Here is an 18593-nt window from a genome sequence, read left to right as displayed (position 1 = left end):
ACTCAGTGATGCCTGACTCCTAATATTTGCAGTCATGTAGTCTCCAATCCAAATAAATCAGGGGTGTGTAACATAATAAAATATGGCAGAGGCAACAATCTATGACTTCTGAGGCTGTGTCATAAATGGCATAGCTTCTGCTTCAAGACGTTATAGTCTTCATGTATTAGTTCTGGGGGATGCCAGCTATGGTACTGTGAAGCATATCAAACAGTCCTCTGGGGAGGCCTATGCCAAGAGGAATCATCTTGCCAGTACCAGCCTGCCAGCCATGTGAGTGAGCTATCTTGCAGAGGGATCTTCCAGCCTCAGTCAAGACCTGAGATGACTGCAACCCCAGAGATATGACTGCAACCACATTGGAGACTCTGAGCTGAACCACCTTACCAAGCCACCACTGGAATTCCCGACCAATGGAAAGTATAAATAATAATAGTAATTCTGTTTTGGAGTTATTTGTCTTATAGCAAAAGATAACTAACACAGAGAGGGAGAAGACAGGGAAACAGTTCTAGGAGAGGAGAGTAGTTGGAGAGGAGGAGACAGGGTAATGAGTCATGAAGCCTTACTCCAACCCACTGGACAGGGAGTCATGGGGAGAGGCTGCAAATACTGGATATTACAGACAAGTGACTCCCCTCCAGACTTTAAAGGTCCAGGTTCCCCCTCTGCCTTGGTCATGAACTCATCAGTCAGGATAAATGCTAATTAAGTAAGTTGGGGATATAGCTATTACCACTTACTGAGTGCCAGTGTGCAAAGCATTATGGAAGATTTTAAAAAAGGCCCCTGCATTCCACCAGCTCACTAAAAAGTAGAGATGACAGCTAGCTATAAAACTAACTACAAAATGAGAAGTAAAAAGAAGAGCCATAATAGTTCAAAGAAGGGGAACCTGCGTGGCTCAGTGAGTTAAAGCCTCTGCCTTTGGCTCAGGTCATGATCCCAGGGTCCTGGGATCGAGCCCCGCATCAGGCTCTCTGTTCAGCAGGGAGCCTGCTTCCCCCTCTCTCTCTGTCTGCCTCTTCACCTACTTGTGATCTCTCTCTCTCTGTCAAATAAATAAATAAAATCTTTAAAGAAAAAATAGTTCAAGGAAGAAACAATTACTTCTGATTGGTGACAATCACAAAAGCCTTCATAAAATATTAGTCTACTATATTAATTCATTTTTCGGTTTTTCCCTCCAGACATAGGATTACAGGGCTTTGATTTACTTAGCTACGGAGAAGGTATAGATTCTAGGCTACCTTTTAGCTATTACTGACCAATACACCAAAACAAATTCTGCTTCCAACTGTGACTACATGAGAACAAACTAACAAAAGCCTTTTTATCATTCCTCCTAAGAACCCAGAGGACGCCAGTCAAGAAACTCCTCAAACATGGACCCCACAGGCTAATCACGAGCATCCCAAAACCTGTGCCACTTAACAAATCACAAACCTGATGGTAATTAACCTCCAAAAGAACATGGTTCTTTTTCTCAGTTGCCAGGGATCCTATAATCTTTTTTTTTTTAATATTTTATTTATTTATTTGACAGAGAGAGTGAGCACAGGCAGGTAGAGTGGCAGGCAGAGGCAGAGGGAGAAGCAGGCTCCCCGCTGAGCAAGGAGCCCGATGTGGGACTCGATCCAAGGAGGCTGGGATCATGACCCGAGCCAAAGGGAGCTGATTAACCAACTGAGCCACCCAGGCGTCCCAGGGATCCTATAATCTTAAGTGAGCTACTGAATGGCCAGAAGCTGAATTTTTATTTTATTTTGTTTTTATACCACATACATTTCTTTTTCATTTTATTATTATTTTTTAACGATTTTATTTATTTATTTGACAGGCAGAGATCACAAGTAGGCAGAGAGGCAGGCAGAGAGATAGAGAGAGATGGAAGCAGGCTCCCTGCTGAGCAGAGAGCCTGATGCTTGGCTCAAACCCAGGACCCTGGGGTCATAACCTGAGCTGAAGGCATAGGCTTTAACCCACTGAGCCACCCAGGTGCCCCTACTTTATTTTTTTTTAAGATTTTATTTACTTACTTAACAGAGAGAGAGCACAGGCAGGGGGAGCAGCAGAGGGAGAAATAGGCTCCCTGCTGAGCAGGGAACCTGACAGTGAGCTCGATCCTGGGACCCTGGGATCATGACCTGAGCTGAAGGAAGACACTTAACTGACTTAGCCATCCAGGCACCCCTACCATGTACATTTCATAAGGGAATGAGGTGGCTTGAATCTTTCATCACAAATCTCAGCTGGCATTTGCAATTCTCTTAAAATACCACATTGACCCAATTAACCCAAAATACTGGTCTGAGATCTATATTCGTGTGTTTATTTTTTTTTAATTTTTATTTTAAAAGACTTATTTATTTATTTGAGAGAGAGCTCATACAAGCAAGAGGGGCAGGCAGAGGGAGAGGGAATCTCAAGCAGACTTTGTGCTGAGCATAGAAGCCCATTCAGGGCTCCATCTCATGACTCTGAGATTGAAACCAAAAGTCTAATGCTTAACCAACTAAGCCACCCAGGCGCCCCTCGTTGTGTGTTTATTAATCACACTATAAACTATGGTTACTTTTCATTTGGATATCACCATTTACCAGTAATTTAAAATGGCAATTTTAAAGTTCTTTTTCCTATTATAAAGATAGTATGTGTTCACTTTAGGAAATGTGAAATCCCAGAATAATAAAAAGATACTTTACTCACAGTCCTTCTATCTAAAGACAAGGACTGTTAACATTTTAGTCTATTTCCACTTGTTCTTTTTTCCATGTAAAGTGGTGATTTCCTGAAATTACTTTCCAATCCACCCACTTTATTCCCACTTTAATTCACTCACTTGAAAGCAGACCCTTGCAAGATGATAATTATTCAAAAGTAACTCCGCATGGAGAGATCTGTCAAGACGCCACAGGGACAGAAAGCCAGAGGTGCCCTCAGTTCCAAAGTGACTGGCATTCACCTAGTGTTCTATGCATTTTCTTAAAGATGAAGAAAAACGCAATGTTTGTGCCAGGAGAAACACTTAAGCAAGGGCACAAATTAAATGAGAAGCCTGTCCCTATCAGCTGGGCCAGATACAGAAAATGCAGAGCAGTGAACTGTTCCAATATGACTTGGGAACTGGCAACAAGACAGTAGATGTTTACCTTCCACGTTATAGGGGACCTACTGCATTCCTCCACAGATTCAATTTTTGCTCAGTTCTCATTGTCCCAAGCCATTGCCAGTGAGGGATTTTATAACACCTATAAGAAAACTAAGATTACACAGTGGAAAACTCCATCTCCAGATCTCTCAGCTACACAGACTGACTCCCTCCTGGGGATCTTTAAAGTCTGCAGTTCCCTCATCTGCATAAATGAAGGGGCTACTAGATCCCATCCTGGTAATAAGGGCTACTAATATTCCTTTTTTCTTAAAGTAGACTTCATGCCCAGCGTGGAGGCCAACATGGAGTCTGAACTCACAACTCTGAGATCAAGATCTGAGCTGCAATCAGGAGTTGGACGCTTAACTGAACGTGGCACCTAAGGGCTACTAATATTCCTTTTTTCTTAAAGTAGACTCCATGCCCAGCGTGGAGGCCAACATGGAGTCTGAACTCACAACTCTGAGATCAAGATCTGAGCTGCAGTCAGAAACTGGACGCTTAACTGAACGTGGCACCCAGGGCTACTAATATTCTTATAAAGCTGGTAAAGATTTTATAAGCTGCAGTAGATAACAAAATGTTCATCCTCTTTCCCAGTTGTAGGAGGCAGAGGGCTGACAAGTAAAAACCAGCCATCCTCAAACTGAGGCAGTGAACCGGGTACCAAATGGCTGGAGAATGAAAGGGGAAAGTGTAATTCCTACTCTGTGCCAGGAATTATACTCTAAATACCCTACATTTAATCCTCCTAACAATCCTCTCAGGCAGATATTTTCATGTCTTAGTTTAGAGATGATAAATTTAGGCTTAGAGAAGTTAAGTAACACTTCCATTATCTCCCATCTATGTAAGTAATAGAGCAAGAATGTAAAAACCTTTGCTTTCCCCACTATCATAATGTCTGTGCCAGGGCCCATGTACTGGTTGTAGGACCTGGGGCAAATTTCTTCCTCTCTACCAAGGCACCTCCTTGAAGTAAAGGTAGTAGAAGCCTAGACCAATCCTATACCACCATTGACTTGGAAGCCAGACTGAAGGTTTGAGTCAGCCATATCAGAACAAGAACCCTCACTATCTCAGTAGTTGGCTAAAAACAAGAACATGGAATGAGGAGGGATAAGAAAATAAAATTCCAGCTATTACTTGGTAACCAGTTTCAGAAACAAGAGCTATTTCTTGTTTGTTATTAGAACAGTGTGCCTCGGGGCACCTGGGTGGCTCAGTCGTTAAATGTCTGCTCAGATCATGACCCCCAGGGTCCTGGGGTTGAGCCCCTTATCAGGGATCCCTGCTCAGCAGGAAACCTGACTCTCCCTCTCCCACTCCTGCTCCTGCTCCTCCTGCTTGTATTTCCTCTCTAGCTGTTTCTGTCAAATAAATAAAATCTTTTAAAAAAATAAATAAAGGTGTGCCTGGGTGGCTCAGTGGGTTAAGCCTCTGCCTTCGGCTCAGGTCATCATCTCAGGGTCCTGGGGTCGAGTCCCGCATCGGGCTCTTTGCTCGGCGGGGAGCCTGCTTCCTCCTCTCTCTTTCTCTCTGCTTGCCTCTCTGCCTACTTGTGATATCTCTCTCTCAAATAAATAAATAAAATCTTTAAAAAATAAAAAATAAAAAATAAATAAAAACCTCAACGTACAATCACCTGTGGATCTTGTTTAGGATCTTGTTTAGGATCTTAGCTAATCAGTTTGGAATGATGACAATCCAACATGTGACCTCATCAGCTGACAAGGAAAGAACATCTGAGTTGAGGAAGTGAGTATCTGAAAGGTTTGATTATCAGCACCAATCCTTAACAGAGATGAGGATGGGGTTGAGAAAGACTCTATTCATCTAATTTCATCCTGCCTATTCCCAAAAGGATTTCAGTAAATTAAATAGGATTTTATTTTTTTTTTTAAAGATTTTATTTATTTATTTGACACAGAGAGAGATCACAAGTAGGCAGAGAGGCAGGCAGAGAGAGGGGAGGAAGCAGGCTCCCCACTGAGCAGAAAGCCCAATGCGGGGCTTGATCCCAGGACGCTGAGATCATGACCTGAGCCAAAGGCAGAGGCTTAACCCACTGAGCCACCCAGGCGCCCCTTAAATAGGATTTTTTTTTTCCTTAAGTAGGATTTTAAAAAGATTCAACAACTCACACAAACTAGAAGGGAAATATGCTAGAAAAGAGAAGAGTTTAGTAGTTTGCTACAGAAATCCTAGCTGAAAGGTGACAAGTGTGATCACAGGAAAAAAAAAAGAGGAAAAGGGAGCTCTGGGATAAAGTTGGTAAAAATAGCATATGGTCAGGAAAATGTCAGATTTTGCCAAGGTTTTCAGTTAGAAGGCTAAAGAATAATGGTGCAATGGGGGAGCTGAGAAGCAATAACAGAGAAACTGATGAAAAAAAAAAATCAATGTAGAATCAGAATTAGTATTTGGACCTCTAAGAGACCTGAGCACAGGCAGGAGTGAGTTAATAAGGAATACCCACAGGCACTTACCAAACTAGAGATGAGGAGGAGCTGCAGGCCCTGGACTCTTCTGAAAGACAACTTAGTGATGGGAAAGAAAGCAGAACCAGGGGGTGTCTGGGTGGCTCAGTTGGTTAAGCATCCGACTGTTGGTTTCAGCCCAGATTATGATCTCAGGGTCATGAGATGGAGCCCAGCATTGGGCTCTGCACTCAGTACAGATTTTGCTTGAGAGTCTCTCCCTCTCTCCACCCCCAATCCCACTCAAGTATGCAGGCTCCCTTTCTCTCACTCTCTCTCAAATAAATAAGAAAGAAGGAAGGAAAGAAAGAGAGAACGGATCAGTAAGACACAAAGGAGAAAAAAGGCTCAGAGAGCGGCGCCTCCGTTGCTTAGTCGTTAGGCGTCTGCCTTCGTCTGAGGTCATGATCCTAGGGTCCTGGGATCGAGCCCCACACTGGGCTCCCTGTTCCGCAGGAAGCCTGCTTTTTCCCTCTCCCACTCCCCTTGCTGTGTTCCCTCTCTTGCGGTGTCTCTGTCAAATAAATAAAATCTTAAAAAAAAAAAAAAAAAAAAAAGCTCAGAGATACAAGTAGAAAAGCAAAAATATGATGTCAAAGAAGTCAAGGGGAGAAGTAAGATTTATATGGAAGAGGAGGAAAATTCTAATGCTGGGAGGGGAAGGTGAAGGATCAGGACTAGAAAGGACCATTATCTTTTTTTTTTTAATTTTTAAAAAAGATTTTATTTATTTATTTGACAGAGAGATAGAGAGCAGGGAGAGTGGCAGAGTGAGAGGGAGAAGCAGGCTCTCCACTGAGCGGGAAGCCCAATGTGGGGCTCAATCCCAGGACCCTGGGATCATAACCTGAGCTGAAGGCAGCCTCTTAAATGACTGAGCCACCCAGGTGCCCCAGGACCATTATCTTCTGACAGCAAAAATCTAGGAAAAATGAGATTCAGTTCTCCATGCTAAAAACTCCATGACTATGTATATCACATTGTAAAAATATAGAAACTGGTACTTCTGAACTGAAGTGCAAGCAAAAATGTTCCCAGGATGACCAGGAAAGACACCACCCTTCTCTGATATTCAGAGACAGCACTGAGAAGGCCTTTAAAGATCATCAACACTACAGACTTAGGCACCTGGGTGGTTCAGTGGGTTAAAGCCTCTGCCTTTGGCTCAGGTCCTGATCTCAGAGTCCTGATCGAGCCCTGCATTGGGCTCTCTGCTCAGCAGGGAGCCTGCCCCCCCACCTCTGCCTGACTTTCTGCCTACTCGTGATCTCTGTCAAATGAACAAATGAAATCTTTAAAAAAAAAAAAAAAAAAGAAAACAGGCTTAATTTTTGCATTACAACTCAAAAAGTAAACAGAGAAAAGTATAGGGGCTCTGGCTGAAGTGGTGGTGAGACTGCTAGGGCTTTTCAGAACACAGTTTAAAGTCCAACAATATAGTGCAAACTTTGTTCACTCAGAAAAAATGGATGCCCATGTTCTTCCAGTTTAAAAAAGAGCCGGTAAACACATCAAATGTGGACTCTGAACCTAGGTGGGCCCCTACTTAGGTGAGTGGCACTGGGCAAAGCATTTTCCCTTTCCAGGTCCCAGCTTCCTCATCAGTTAAGGGAAGAGACTGGGTAGGGTGACCTTTTTGGCTCCTGACAGGACTGACATTCTGTGACCCAGAAGTTCCCTTTAATACAGTACTTTACATTATTACCTAGAGTGAGGACTCCTCTATCCCTCAACTCTTCGGTTCTTATTACAATCCTAAGAGACCTACCCTCCCATTACCAACTTGATGAGGTTCAACAACTAGCTGTAGGTCACTCAGCAAATCAGCAGAAAGGTGCACCCAGGCTGATCCTAGGGGCACTGAGGCTCTAAGACTTTTATCTCACCCCACACTGTGTCCATTTTGTCAAACAAAACTCACCAAGATTTGCAGTGCTTAAAAAACATTGCTTTGTTCCTTGAAAAAGACAATAAGGGACTACACATAGTACTGGCTAAACTACACGCTGTCATGACTTGTAGCTTGCCCCATGACCATGGTAACTTGTTTGGCCTTCATTAGGCTTTGCCAGGATGTACTGACACCAGGTCACTAGTTTGCATTCTAAGGGAAGAGTCAATCACTTCGGGTTTTGGCAAGACTACAGACAAACAACCAAAACAGAATGAAGGCAACAAACAAAGGAGGCTTACTGAGGAGAATGAGCTGGAAGGGTTCAGCTGGTGCTGAAGAAGTTAGAGCTGAAAAGCTGCAGGAAGTGAGAAGGTAGCCAGTGGTGCTTCTACAGCAAGCTGACTCACATTCCCGCTTTTTATATATAAACCACTGTCTGAATGGGTAATTATTATAGCACCTCACAATTACAAAGCACCTTTACATCTAATATCTTGTTGGATTATTAGGATCGCACTGTGAAATAAAACGCTGGCACACTAGAATCATCTCTATGACATAGATGAGGACTCTAGGGCTGAAAGAGGTAAAATGGACTGAGCAACACAACACAACTAATACATGCAACAGCTAGAACAGAATCCCAACTGTCTTCGGATTCCAAATGCTCCCTCTATGCCTTGTACCCCCTTTGTCACACTGCCTCCCAGGTTATTACAGATGAAAAGACTTGGAGGGTGAAAAGGAGAGAAATTTAGCTGACTGCCTCACTGCATCCACCCCAGTTGAAGACCTTTGATCTCTGGCCCTAAATAACACTAAGCAGTTAGGATTAGGCCACAGTGTAGGATTAAAATCTATGTAGTTAACAAGAAAGCACAGGTTTGGGGCTGAATTCACCTTCAACCATTAAGTCCACTGAGTAAGGGAGATTAAGTCTATAAATCACTACAGTTCAAAGCAGTATAAACAAAAGCCTGTGAATTGGACAAATTCTCAACCTCAGCACCGCTGACATTTTGGGCCAGATAGTTCTTTGTTACGGGGGCTGTCCTGTACACTGTGGACTATTTAGCAGCTCTTCTGGCCTCTACCCACTAGATGCCAGTAACATCCTCCTCAAACCACTGTGACAACCAAAAATGTCTCCAGATATTGCCAAATGTCCTCTGAGGGGCAAAATCGCCCTAACTTGAGAACCACTGATCTCAAGATTACGGAGCTTTAGGGCAAAAGGTCAGTTAATGCAGGTTGTGGATGCTGAGAAAACGTTTCAAGGAGGAGGTAAAATTTGAACTGGACCTTGAAGAAAGGATTAAATTCCTATAGACAAGGATGAGAGAAAAATTAAAAAAAGAAAGAAAGAAAGAAAGAAATTTCAGAAAGTGAGAAGAATTTAAAAGAAGATGAGAAAGCACAGGTCTGCTAGAAAATGTCCCAGTTTGGGAAGACCAGTAGTTTCCTATTAAGAGCAGGAGATGAAGTTAAAAATGCCCACTGGAGTCAGGTCATAGAAAGCTATCCATCAACTGACAGTTGTAAGATATACACACATAATGAGAGAGCCGACAATACAAGATATCCACAGATGTTTTAATAGCACATAAGTCAAACCAATGGTATTTCCATGTGTCCCATATCCCCAAGAGGGATAGTGCTTGAGTATCATGTCTTACATTGCATCTAGTGTTCACTGCATTTAGAGTTAAATGAAGTTTGAAACCAGTGTAGAGGAGAAAGGAGCAAAGACTGAGGTGATCCCAAAGGAAGTTAACAACGATGGGCCTTAAATGGATATGTTTTGTATAGCTGAATGGGAGGAAAGGACATTCTACGTGAGCACATCAAGTTGGGAAAGAAAGAAATGTGAACAACATCCAGGAGACAAGAACCATGTGGCTGGAAAGAAGACAAGCTGGTCAGAACACATGCATTAGACTGTGTGGACAGTAAAGGTTCCTGAAGAACAGAATGACACAGTTGTTTAAAACATGGTCATCTTGTTCAGTTGTTCTCTTAGCTACACATCGAAAGACTGGGAACCTTTGAAGAACATCAATACCCAGGCTCCAACCCTAAAGATACAATTTAATTGGGTGAGGGTAATCCCCAAGTATTGTTTTTATAGTTCCATGGCGGGGGGGCTCAGTCAGTTAAGCATCTGACTCGGTTTTGGATCAAGTCATGATCTTGTGTTTGTGGGATCCGGCCCTGTGTTGGGCTCATCCACCCTGAGTATGGAGTCTGCTGCAGATTCTCTCTTCCTCTGCTTCTCTCCCTGCTTGTATGCACACTCTCTCTCTTTCTCTCTAACAATTAAATAAAATCTTAAAAAAAAAAAAAAAAAGTTCCATGGGTGATTCTATATGCAGCCAGGGCTGAGAACCACCGGTGTACAGTCAAGCCTTCATCCCCAGATGAGAAAAGAGGCTTAGAAATTTAAGTGATTTGCCTAAATCCACATGATCAACTGAGTGTGAGGCTGGGAATGGCACCTGGATTTCTATTCCAGGCTCTAAAAGATATTGCAGTGGACTGGGCTAAATTCAGTACTCAATAAGAAGCACAATTATCTGATGACTTGGCTCTTAAGTTTTGCCAGGGTTAAAGCATAAATTAATCTAAGCATAAAACTACTGACTTAAGCACCCCCCTAAGTGTCTAGAGTAATGGATGTTGGTTTCATTGCTGTCTCCTGGGGGCCCTTAGGAAAGGAAAGGGTCTCAGGAGACTCTCCAGACAGCCAGAAAAACAAGCCAAGCCACCCAGCTCCACAGGAGAAACAATGGCTTTTCAAAACACAGCTCACTGCCCTTTTTACTACATAAAGTCTGGGTTACTCTCCACCAGAAGAAATACCCTCAGAGGTGCTATCACATAAGCAAAAGTAGGGGGGAAAGGGAGTGATCAAAGGCAGCCGCTACAGCATGCTAATAGACCCTCATTCTAACAGAAACACCCCTGCTGGTCCTCAGCCCCCTGAAGGGCCATCTGTACAACAGGCCCACCTTCCTGTTGTGTGTCATTCCTAAATTCTGGCATGATAGCAGGTGATACACAGGAGGTTTGCAGAGACTGCCAAGCTGGGAATCTGAGCCTGAGCTGTATAATCATCCTATTCATTCCAGGGTACTGTACAGATAACTACTAGAACAAAGCAACACCCATCTAGAGGCCTTCTTTTAATCCCAGACACCCACCAACCAGCTGAAGCTCTAAAACAGTGGTCAGACTAAAGTAACCCTAGAAGCAGAAGCATTTCCTTCTATCTTCCGCTCTTGAAAGATGCAACTCAGGACACGAGGAAAACTACTGCTGGTAAGGCTCTAGTACATGCTCTTGGGATGGGACCTGGATTCCTATCAGCTATAAGACAGAATCCCTGAAAGCAATTTGTTCTTTAAGACAGCCTGAGGGGAAATAAAGGACAAACAAGAGCTATAAGATGTGGTAACTCAATACTCATACTAACCTAATACACTGAACCAGACACCATAAGTACTTTATCCATTCACTGTTTCATTTTATTTCCCAACCCATTTATAAGATGGGTACTATAATCTCTGCTCACTTTACAGATGAAGATACTGAGGCTTGAAGTTTTGTAATATGCTGAAGGCCACGTAGCTAGAATTTGAACCTGGAAGATTTGAACTTGAACATCCTGTATCTAGAGGTTGGGCAGACCTTCATAACCAACTTTTCCCACTCGATGCCAACTAATCATTAATTCTCCTTATTTTTTTAGGTTTGGATACCAGAGTTTACTAGGATCTTAATGACAAAAGAAGCACCATACAATGTTTAGGTATTATGATTATGATCATTGTTACTTTAATAGGAGAACCCTGAAACCTGCCTGTATCTGAAAAACAATCTATCTTATCCGATCTAATCACCCAGAATTATATTTTAGTTAACACTCTGTTAAAACTATGTCCCAACACAAAGACTCAAAAGAAGCGATATCTACAAAAGTTTAAAAATGGCAGGAGGAGCCTGTCTCCAGAGTTTTCTCAACCGCAGAAATAAAGAGACAATAAACCCAATTCCCCACTTCTCCTCTGCCAAGTATTACTGTTTCACACAAAATGGCTTCTGAGCTAAAACCTCATAATTTACAAAAGTATTCAACTTTTATCCATAAGTTGAAGGTACAGGCTTAAAAATGTGCCAAGCACTGTAAGGATAAAACTGTCATTTTTAATAAACAACTATGTCTGTTTTGAGAAACCAAATATTTCTAGGAAGATTACCGTATGACAATTACCAATTAAATGAAAAGCTGACAAGACTTCTAACCTTAAGATATCAGTATAAATAGGAAGCAACTTCATACAGTTTCATACAGCTCCGTACAATTTTCCTTACCCTGATTTATCGCATTAATGAGAGTTTAGGCTATCAAACTCATAGATCCTACAACACAATAACTATGGCCCCCAGGCCTGAAACAGCATTATCATTAATGCAGGGGTACCTGGGTGGCTCAGAGGTTTAACCCTCTGCTTTCAGCTCAGGTCATGGTTTCAGGGTCCTGGGATCGAGCCCTGCATCAGCCTCTCTGCTCAGCAGGGAGCCTGCCTCCGCCCCCCAACCCGCCTGCCTCTCTGCCTACTTGTGATCTCTCTCTCTCTATCAAATAAATAAATAAAAATCTTAAAACAAAAAGATACTGCAAAACCTGTAACAACAAAAAATAAAATAAGAGGTAATAAAATGTAGTGTAAAGAATGGCTGTATCAGAAATTTATACTTGATAAACTGAAAACTCAAACTAGACTGTGGACATTCTTAAGTGGTGAGGGGCTATAATAAAAAATGTAGCCCAAACCTGGGGGAAGCCACCCCTTTACTTGGGAAATGGAATTTTCATTTTCTATATTAAATCTCTAAGGAAGATAAAAAGTACAAGCGCCAAACAAAAAGCTGGGGATTACATTACATTACAACACCTACCCCATATCATATGTTCTTTACCAAGTTTAATAGCACAGCTTGTTTGGTAATGTGATTAGTGTTTATACAGAAGTCACCTCAGAATGCAGTGAGCCACATTTCCCCCAAAGTACACCGCATTCAGCCATCGGCAACAGATATTCATTTAAGACTGATAATATGTCAAACTCTGTGAGGCGTTTTGGAAAACACAATAGAATTATACCATCCCTTCACTTAAGAAATAAGATGAAGATACAATACCACCCATTTTTGCATTGCATTTTAGACGGTCTCCGTATGTCTTAGTTAATTTCACATTAATAAAAGAACAACTGATGGCAAAACTGTAGATAAATACTATAAATACAACAAAATTAGCATTGTGATTAAAAATAAAAATTTTAATTTATCAAAGAAAGCCCTTGGGGCGCCTGGGTGGCTCAGTGGGTTAAGCCGCTGCCTTCGGCTCGGGTCATGATCTCAGGGTCCTGGGACCGAGTTCCGCATCGGGCTCTCTGCTCAGCGGGGAGCCTGCTTCCTCTTCTCTCTCTCTGCCTGCCTCTCTGCCTGCTTGTGATCTCTCTCTGTCAAATAAATAAATAAAATCTTTAAAAAAAAAAAAAAAAGAAAGCCCTGAAATCTGGTAAATACCCTCAATCTAGGTTAAGTTTTTGTGTGCTATTATGTCTCTTAAAAAGGGAGGGGGAGGGCACCTGGGTGGCTCAGTGGGTTAAAGCCTCTGCCTTCGGCTCAGGACAGGATCCCAGGGTCCTGGGTACGCACAGGGCTCTCTGCTTGGCGGGGAGCCTGCTTCACCCTCTCTCTGCCTGCCTCTCTGCCTACTTGTGATCTCTGTCTGTCAAATAAATAAATAAAATCTTTAAAAAAAAAAGGGGGAGGCTGACTTAAAAAGGTCTTTCAGAATAGACAACTTGACACCCAGTTCTGCAATAAACCCAATCAAAATGTTATCAATATCTGGATTTGGAAGTCCTTGACACAGCTTTTCCTTTTATCATCCCTGTTCAGTCTTGTAACATTTTTTTTCTTCCAAAATCTCCATTTGCCCTTTTTCTTTCTATCCTTACTTCCTTCCTGCATTTGCTCATTTACTCATCATTTACCAAATGCCTATCATCTGGCATGCATAAAGCTAGACCCTGTCCTTGCAAAGCTCACATGACATTTTGTAGAACTGTTATCTGCCTATCTCCATGACTGGACTGCAAGCTTTAGCAAAGGTTTTGTATTTCTAGAACCTAGTAGCATCTGGCATACAGTCTAAAAATGTTTATTGTATGACACTAGATTACTTCAGCAAGCTCTTTTTAAATCCATAAATATTTATATCTTCAAAAAGTACTCTTTTTTTCCCTTTTTAAAATACAAAAGAAGTATGCAAAATGCACACACAATGCAAAAGTATCTGAAAGGTATAGAATACAAGTGAATTCTCCAACCGCCTAAATCTTACTTCCATAAGTGATTACTATTACAGTTTGGAATGTATCTTTCCAGAGCTCTCCTATCCTGGTATATAGAACACACACTATTACACTTTTTTGGAATAAATTATTTGACAGTTTTTGACTCTACCTTCTCAACTTTCAAATCCAGTTGAAGTTCTCAGTGTTGTCCCTGGATTAAAAGCATCATCATCTGAGAATCTGTTAAAAATACAAATTCCGGGGGCACCTGGGTGGCTCAGTGGGTTAAAGCCTCTGCCTTCAGCTCAGGTCATGGTCCTAGGGTCCTGGGATCAAGCCCCGAATCGGGCTCCCTGCTCAGCGGGGAGCCTGCTTCCCCCTCTCTCTCTGCCTGCCTCTCTGCCTATTTGTGATCTCTGCCTGTCAAATAAATAAATAAAATCTTAAAAAAAAAAAAAAAAGGAAAATAAAAGCCAAAAGCTCTTTAAAAAAAAAAAACAAAACAAAACAAAAAAACGCAAATTCCCAGGCCCCACTCTGGACCTACTAAATTAGGAACTCTGGAAGTGGAACCCCCCACAATATGGTTTTACTTACTAATTGCTTAGTAAGCAATTAATTACTTTACTTTTTAATTGCTTAGTAAGCACTATGCCTAATGTGGCTTGAACTCATGACCCAGAGATGAAGAGATATATGCTCTACCGACTGAGCCAGTCAGACACCCCCTAAAATCTGGGTTTTAATCTCTTCAGGTGATTGTAATGCACACTAAGAGTTGAGAACCACTTTTTTTTTTTTAAGATTTTATTTATTTGACAGAGATCACAAGCAGGCAGAGAGGCAGGCAGGGGTGGGAAGCAGGCTCTCTGCTGAGCAGAGAGCCTTATACAGGGCTCAATCCCAGGATCCCGAGATCACGACCTGAGCTGAAAGCAGAGCTTAACCCACTGAGCCACCCATGCGCCCCTGAGAACCACTATTCTAATCAAGTCCAGTCACCGTAGTCAACCAGGGTTTTTTGTTTCTGTTTTTACTATTTTCTTATATACAGTTTCACCACCCTACTTCAAAATGCTTTCCTTGTCCTTTTTCATTCTTCCCAACCAATCTGTCAAAGCCCAGAAAGTCCTAACTCCTCCCCTCTCACTACCACAGCTCATGCTGACTCCTCTTGCCTCTCCCCCACCCCTTACCAGCTAACTGGATCACAAATAACCCCTGTGACATACCTAGTTCCTCTACCATACAACTTAACAATTATAGTTACAATTAACAGTTCTTCACTATTCTCCAACAAAACTCCTTAAAGACATGAATCATATTTTTGTTATCTCTTCCTCACCCTCATTCTAAGTATATAAATGGAATTTTAATAGAATCGCTGGTTAACATAAAGATGAATTCACTGATTAATGGATAAAAAGTCTAGAATTTCAAGTTGTAATCCTCAGTTCTGTGACCTTGGACAAGTTTACTTCTCAGGATGGGGTCCATGAAGGCAAAAAAGATGGACTCAATGACTTGATGCTTCCTTTCAATTTCAGCTGTGTATGATTTTATGAAACATCCTATTATACTGTCATATTGCTTGCTTATAATGTTATTATACCAATTTTTTAGACTCGACCTGAATTACAGCTAAATACGGTGTGTTTCCCAATTAGCTAGTAAGATCTTTTACCAAGAATCGTATTTTATTCAACTGTAAATCTTATACCATGCCTTATATACAATAACAGCTTAATGTATTTGCAGGAATTTACTTGGAAAAACTCTTTAAAAAGCTTCATTTATGTAGAAAACCTATACACAGATCTGCTGCCTCCCAAAAAGCCCTCTGAATACTTAACATTGTAAATAGTATGAATTGTTTTAAGGAAAAAATTCCGATTACCCTGACAGCATCAGGGGTAGCCAGTCACTTAAGGCAAAAGAATGTAAAAATTCTCACATGTATCTAGGGATAGACTAAAAAGCTGTAAGCCTCAGGCTACCTTACTGCAACATGCAAATTAAAACTACCCTGTACACTTAAGTGCCATATACCAACTCCACTGCTAGGGATAAATAGGATTCTTGACACAAAACCCTTATGTGCAAATTTACAGAAACAGTGTGCAATGGAGATCTCTGAGTGACGGGTCAGATTCAACCAGAAGTTGAACCTAAAGAAAAGGATAGCAAAGAGAATTTGAAGGGCAAGAAGGAGGAACAGAAGGGCAGCAGGAAAACATCACTCTGAGTAATGAAAAGGAGCAGTGGAAATTCACAGAGTCTTTACCAACGGCCTATGAACCAAGCACTTGGGGCTGCAAAAAGGATTCCCGACCTCAAAGGGCTAATAGTCCTGAGGCTAAGACTAAAGCCTCTACCCTACTGTGCCTGTGTGTTTAATTGGGGAAATCAAGCAAGGAAGGCTTCACAGAAAAGGTGGCGGCTTAATGGAGCTTTGAAGTATGTAGGAAGATTTGCTAAGGGAGAAAAAAGACACTTGAGCTAGTTATTTTGGGGAAGAAACATTCACATATTTTTACATCTGTTCCTTTGGGGCTTTAAATCATGGAGGCTTCTTATATTCACCACCACTCTGTCAATGCCTTCTTTCTCTTGTTACTTTATCTTATATACTGAGATGTTCAAGCCAAGTGTTGGAACAGAGCCAAAAAGCCCCAGAATGAGGTGAGTGCTCACCAAATTTGCTCTGTCACCTCCAGATCCAGCCAGCCCAGCTAGCCCAGTCCTGTTCTCCTGGCAGCCAAAAAAGGAAGACTAATTATATCCTCTGGGGGACCAGATTGGGGGTAAAATTTGGATGCAAGCAGACAGGGCTTATCCCTCTTCCGACAGTGAGGTACCAGGAGAGAGCTCCCCTGCCTCCTCAGCCATGAGGTTCTAGTCTGTCTACCTGTGACACGGAGGACAGCTTCCATGGGGAGCGGTGCAGGAGGGGGAGCTGCATGAAAAAGGGGCACACACTGGATTGGAAACTGCTGAGGTATTAAGTGAGATAATCATCATAAAATGTTTAATATCCCTGGCACACAGCAAGCGTTGGACGAAGGTGAGCTCTTCAACATACTACTATTATTATTACAGTAACACCTCAATTGTACTCCAACAAGATATTGTTTACACAGCCTACTTTTATGACGTTGAAGAAGCAACTCCAAAGATGCAAGTGTATTTCAAAAACAGCTCCAGAGACGCAAGTGTATTTCAAAAATTTTTAAAGGTACAAGATCAAATTCCAACTATAATGGCCTGAGAGCCCGAGACCCTGACTTCAAGAGCTAGCCCTTGCCCCTATCAGGTGCGTGACCTTGGGCATGGCACTTCACCTCTGTGCCTCAGTTTCCTCATTTGTAAAGTAGGGTTAGGAAGCCCCTCCCTCGTACGGTCATCGTGGGGTCCTGCCCGAACATTCCCGCTGCACCAGCGTCGTGCGCATGCGAGGCGACCTCACCGCCCACCTTTCAAGCCCCCCTGGCTTTGGGACGGCGGGGTAGATGAACGCCCAACCCGAGGCCCACCGACCTCTGCCGCCTGTACGGCAGGAGCGGGAAAGGCGGGCGCGCTTGAGGGGCGTCCCTGAGACCGAGGGGGCAGGGCGCCCGGAGGCTCTACCCCTGCCGCCCGTAAGCTGTCATCGGTAGCTTCGTCGCGAGGCCACGAAGCCCGCGCGCGGGTAGAGGCTGAGAGAGGCCGGGCTGACCCAGGTCCCGCCGGCGGGGAGAGCGGAGGGCGCCGGGGTACCCGGAGAACGCTGGCAGCGCGAGCCACGGGCCCCCGCGCGCCGCGGAGATGAAGCGCGGAAGGAGAAAGCACGGGGAGCGACGCCCCCGCAGGCAGCGCCGCGCGCCTCCAGCGGGCCGGGCTCAGGCGCTCACTCACCTGAGGCGCAGGCAACCGCCAGCAGTGCAGGAGCAGCGGCGGCGGCAGCAGCAGCAGCGACGGCGGCTGTGAGAGGGGCGGGGAAGGCTCTGCGGCCGCGCAGGCGCACTGAGGATGCCGGGGCCGCGCAGGCGAGCTGTGCCTACCCCCTCAAGAACTACCGAGAAGATGGTGGTTGAACTGGGAAGGCCCGGCGGCGCCATCTTGGGTGTAGTTTTTCATGTTGCGGAGTCTCCTGGGAGAACCTGAAACTAGAGCTGCCCGGAGGGCGGGGCGTTGAGTGCAGCCTCTGGCCCGCCTCCTCCCCTTCCGCCAAATCACATCCCTAATGAAGCTCATACTAACCCTTGCAGGGAAAGGAAGTCATATTCCTTTAACGTGGACCTAGAGATGTACCTAAAAGCATATAGCCTTGCACAGTGCTTAGCTTGTGGAAGACGCTTACCAAATTCTGGAGGAATGAGCAGTTAATTGAAGAACTAGAATCCAAGATTCAGGGCTCCTAATTCCCGGTCCTCAATTCTATCACCTCTATTACAACTGCCAGCCACACCATCTCCTTTCTTTGGGTGCCACAAGAGAAATGGAGTTTTGGTGTGTTTTTGTTTTAAGAATGATAACACACATAAGCTTAATGACCCAAAGATATAACACCAAAATACACCGGACATAATTCCCTCTCTGAAAGAGCTTTTTGGTAAATCTCACTGACTAAAAATCAATAGTCATAGTCTCAACTAAATTAAGACAAATATTAGGAATGTTACCAAACATGTCGAGGACAGTGACTGTCTATACTAATG

At 43.2% G+C, this 18593-nt stretch overlaps 1 protein-coding gene across 4 annotated transcripts in view; it reads right to left on the bottom strand.

Annotated features, from left to right (window-relative positions):
- The window catches only part of NDRG3 (NDRG family member 3), a 77376-nt gene extending 59361 nt beyond the window's left edge, over window positions 1–18015 (bottom strand). The window contains exon 1 of one of the 4 annotated variants that reach the window (XM_032350761.1): window positions 17791–18015. The gene's annotated coding sequence lies outside the window, so the exon portion shown is untranslated. The remainder of the gene's footprint in view (window positions 1–17790) is intronic. The other 3 variants (XM_032350759.1, XM_032350763.1, XM_032350762.1) reach the window with 3 other exon arrangements.
- Between the last annotated feature and the right edge of the window lie 578 nt (window positions 18016–18593).

This window comes from Mustela erminea, chromosome 7, assembly GCF_009829155.1.
Source record: "Mustela erminea isolate mMusErm1 chromosome 7, mMusErm1.Pri, whole genome shotgun sequence".
In the NCBI taxonomy this organism is placed as follows: Eukaryota; Metazoa; Chordata; class Mammalia; order Carnivora; family Mustelidae; genus Mustela; species Mustela erminea.
Note: the sequence above shows the minus strand (reverse complement) of the source record. Positions and strands in the feature narration are given on the sequence as shown.